This window comes from Conger conger, chromosome 16 (assembly GCF_963514075.1).
Source record: "Conger conger chromosome 16, fConCon1.1, whole genome shotgun sequence".
Lineage (NCBI taxonomy): Eukaryota > Metazoa > Chordata > Actinopteri > Anguilliformes > Congridae > Conger > Conger conger.
The window spans coordinates 14789332-14794500 of NC_083775.1; positions in this window are offsets into that span (position 1 = coordinate 14789332).

Sequence of the window (5169 nt, forward strand, 5' to 3'; positions counted from 1 at the left end):
AGGGGCCAACTGACAGACTGACAAACTGTGGGGACTTGTGACTGTGGTTTGGCACTCGACGCTGCACTGAATGGAAGAGGGCAACTCCCTTCTCTCAACGGCTGACTCATGAAAGCTGTTGATAGGGCCGGCCTGGTAGATGATAAGGGCTTCTGGGACAAAGATGTGGAGGACCCACCTCCATTCAAATGACCATAGAGAGCTGGACATATGGTTGGAGGACCTGCCTTCCATCCATACTACCATAGAGAGCTTAACAAACAAGGGGACCTATACCCATCTACATACACTACCATAGCATAATGTCTAACCCAATATACACTGCCACAGAATTTTATATACAGTAGGTGGTCCTGCCCCATACACTGGAGAGACCTATCATGCTCTACCATAGAGACTTTGCATCGCTAGACCGTGAGACTGTGAGAGGCTGGGTGGGATGGAGTCATCCAAGATCCAGCAGTGACCTGGTGCACAATCCTGCTGTGCACTTTCGGAGTCAGGACACTGTGTTACTCCTTGTATTACAGAACAACAAACCCTCTGTATGTTGTTTTTTTAAAGTTCCCACAGAACAAGTCCGTATTAATTTCAAACAGCAGTGAAAGCCCGATTCCCGGGGTGTTGGAACACAAATACTTTCCCCCCAAAGCTACCCAAATCTTTTCATGGTCATTAAATAAGCAGAGGGAAAGGCGATAGTGTCAGTTTTTACAGAAATGAACCTGAGCCCTGACCTGTATTCAGATATGTGGGGCCCTTTGCTCTTTAAAGTAATGAAAGGAAGAGGAGGGGGAGTCATTAAGGCACCGTTGTAGTGCATGGATGTGCTCAGTATTGAATCCAAACCATGTGGGGTTGACTGCGGCCAGCAGCCCTACAGGGCCATGCAGAGCTGATTCGAGCACCGCCCGGGGATGGGAGGATTCCAGTCGGCCAGAATAACCACGCCTCATTCTGCACCCGTGGCCCCGCTGGTCGGTCAGGTGCCCGGAAGTCTGCCAGGTGAGATACACATAAAGTGCCATCCTCTGACTCATGTCTGTGCAAGCTCGATTTGTGAACTGTGGTGTGAAAAGAAGCGGCACTTGGCATCACCCCAAATTAAGAGGGTCTAAAAAAGGTGCCCCCTCATCACCTCCTCCCCCCTCTGGGATCTGACTGACAGTTGGGGATGTCTACCTAACAATGACAGACACACATCCCTGTACTGATGAGCACCCCACCACACCCCTGCCATGGAACGTGATCACCTCTTACCCGACATGCAGTGGAGAGAGAGAGTGAGAGAATTAATGGAGTCAATGAAGACCTGGTAACTTGGTTTGCAGGTGATGGTTTACAGAGACTGTCAAAGTAAAATCTGGCCTGGGCTTAGAACCCATGACCAATTCAGTGAGCGGTATTTGACCTGCTGAGACCTTCTTTCCTCTGTAATCCCTGCAGACAGATTGGTGAGCCCAGTAATCTGATTGGTGTGCCCCCCAGGGAGATGGCTAGACACCGATTTCTTTAGCCAATTAGGAGCGAGGGTCCCTATCTAGTGCTCACTGTTACAATGAGGGTCCCTATCTAGTGCATACTGTTACAGTGAAGGTTCCTATCTGGTGTGTACTGTTACAGTGAAGTTCCCTATCTAGTGCTCACTGTTTTAATGAAGGTCACTATCTAGTGCTCACTGTTTTAATGAAGGTCACTATCTAGTGCTCACTGTTTTAATGAAGGTCACTATCTAGTGCTCACTGTTTTAATGAAGTTCCCTATCTAGTGCTCACTGTTTTAATGAAGGTCACTATCTAGTGCTCACTGTTTTAATGAAGGTCACTATCTAGTGCTCACTGTTTTAATGAAGGTCCCTATCTTGTGCTCACTGTTACAGTAAAGGTCCCTACCTAGTGCTCACTGTTTTAATGAAGGTCCCTACCTTGTGCCCACTGTTACAGTAAAGGTCCCTACCTAGTGCTCACTGTTTTAATGAAGGTCCCTACCTTGTGCCCACTGTTACAGTAAAGGTCCCTACCTAGTACTCACTGTTTTAATGAAGGTCCCTATCTTGTGCTCACTGTTACAGTGAAGGTCCCTACCTAGTGCTCACTGTTTTAATGAAGGTCACTACCTAGTGCTCACTGTTTTAATGAAGGTCCCTACCTTGTGCCCACTGTTACAGTAAAGGTCCCTACCTAGTGCTCACTGTTTTAATGAAGGTCCCTACCTTGTGCCCACTGTTACAGTAAAGGTCCCTACCTAGTGCTCACTGTTTTAATGAAGGTCCCTATCTTGTGCTCACTGTTACAGTGAAGCTCCCTACCTAGTGCTCACTGTTTTAATGAAGGTCCCTACCTTGTGCCCACTGTTACAGTAAAGGTCCCTACCTAGTGCTCACTGTTTTAATGAAGGTCGCTACCTTGTGCCCACTGTTACAGTAAAGGTCCCTACCTAGTGCTCACTGTTTTAATGAAGGTCCCTACCTTGTGCCCACTCTTACAGTGACGCCTCCTATCGAGTGCTTACTCTTACAGTGAGGGTCCCCGCCTAAATATGGCTTTGGGCCGCCGTGTACACTCATCCGCTACAGCATCGGGGTTAAGAGGAATGCCTCAGTCTCAGTGCCAGAATGTGTGACACATGTGAGCCCCTTTGGCACATCTGGATTCACTGTGTCAGGAACCAGAACTACATCCCCCAGCAGGACCCCACGACAGCCTTGTCCGGGGCGACTGGAATCCAAGCAGAAAGTGAGGCCTGAACGGGGGTGACGATGAGCGGGACCGCTCCCAGCATGCACCAGGGGCCCGAGCCGGGGTTCACTGGGTTGGCCAGATAACCTGTTCTGATTGGACACGCGTGGTCAGTAACCATGGGCCCCAGATCCAGTGAAGGCACAGCCCTCTCCTTCGCTGAACTGTCAGAAGGATCCACCAAGGCTGGTCCCACTCACACGCTTGTGGGATAAAAAACACATGCCTGTTTTCACACGCTCCCTGTAGCCGTAGCCAAATTCCCACACACACACACACACATGCTTGCCTGCAGCGAGCGTTTATCATTTCATATGCGCATATACGTTCTGAATAAAAAAAATGTATGTTCTTGGGAAAAGCAAAACAATAAAACTGCATACATTTCAAGATTAACTCCACGGAAAATGTTTATCAGGACATATGTAATATACCTACATGAAGCATAAATTGCAAACTGCAAGGTTGCTTTTGCAGGACACAGCACATTTTTGGCACTGTGCAGTTGTGCATCTGATCAAATGCTTTTGGGGTTTCGAGACAAAGAAAAAAAAAAAAAAAGGTTGGAAAGCTACAAAGGTTCATTTGAAAAATGTGTTGTGAGAACTGGGCTCACTTGAAACATTCAATGCATTTCTGGTAAGAGACGAGGGTGGAAGCCGTAGATTAAATTTCCACCAGTGACTCTGGATGCGTCGCCAACAATGTGAGGAGAAAGAACACCGAATAAACAACATACTTCGGCTCTCTCAGCCACGGGCTTTTGGGGTTTTATGATCGGCCTGTAGACCCCCCCAGCCCCATTACGGAGAAGGCATTCCTCCTGCATAGCCCTCAGGGACCCCCCCCCTCCAGCGGAGTCCTGCATCTGGACCCCACACAGCTGGCAGGGAGGAAGAGGAGGAGGAGGAGAAGGCTTCTCCATGGGGGGGGTTGGGGATTTTTCAGATTTTTGCAATATTCAGAGGATCAAATGTCCTCTGAATATTTGGGGAGCAGACAGGGGCATCGTTGAAGAGAGATCGTGCTGAAACGCATCCTCTTTAAGCAGTAACTACCAGCCTGGGTCGAGCTAACACCACCCCCCTCCCACAATCAAAAAACCAGGATGGCCAGTTGAGAACAAATGCTCATTTACAATGATGACCTGACATTCCAAACAACAACAACAACCACAGCAATACATTTAAAGACCGTATTAGTTACGTGAAATACACTGCAGCGATCGAGCCAGTGTTGAGATATTCCAAATTCGAAAGGCCCACAAAGATCCTGCAGTTACTGAGGGACAGTAGGGCTCATTGTGTCTGTTGTGCCTATCCCAAATTCATCACCCCCTGCACTGCAGGGACCGTCCCTCCTTTAGTGGACTAAAGGGGAGAAACAGGGAGGACTGCGCCCCATCCAAAAAAACACAGGAGCCCTCTCAATGAGGCACATGAGGTAACCTTCTCTCTGTCACTTTAAAGCCCTTGTCTCCACTACACAAAACCTGGAGCGGGGGGGTGGGAGGGGGGTGCTGTTCCAGGCCCAGTCCCTGCCTCAAGCAGCTGTTTCTGAAATGCCTAATCTTAACCGGTTCCATTGTGTGAGAAATGACCATCAAAAGCCCATTTGGAGCTGATTTGGGTCAGTAATTGGGGGATGGGTCTGACTGCGCCCTGCTCCTATCCTGTATCCATACCACCCTAGGGCAGAGGTCCATCCTGCTTTCTGTACCTCGGGCCTGAGATCTGAGCTTTATGTAAGATATATCTTTACATAAGTGCAGCCTTGGTCTGAATAATGCTTTCACTGGGGATATGTATATACTGTATATGCTTTTTTTGTTTGCTTATTACAGATGCTGTACATCACTGCAGTGGCTATGTTTACACAACATATGGAAGAACCGTCGTAAAGGTTTTGCAAAAGTTTTGATGCTGAGGGTAAAGTACAGGGTAGTTTGGTTCTTAGTTTATGTTTTCTCTGAACAGATGGGCCTTCTTTTCTTTCCAGAACAGGAGGTCAGAGAACTCCTAGCATCTTTTGCATCAACAAGCTTGAGTTTACAGAGCCTGGAGCTGGCGGGCTTCTTAAAATGCTGTGGGGTTCTCATGATGATCCTCAGTTGCTTTTCTGTCTGTCTGCCTGTCTGTCCATCCATCTGTCTGCTTGTCTGTCTGTCTGTCAGCTGAGCTGGGAACAGGGAGTGGAATATCTTTTACTGGGGTGAGAATACAGAGATGCTAGGAATAGGAAGGTGATAGGAAATGCACTGCAAAGCTGGTGATGTAAACCATCTTGCATCACAGTAGAAAAACACCACCCTGTTCCCTGCATGAGTCTGTGAGTCCAGGGCTGGTTTTCATGGAACCGCACAGATGGGGTTCAGAACGGGGGTGGGGGCATGAGCTGTTAGGGGGTGAGACATAACCGTTACTTCACCCCC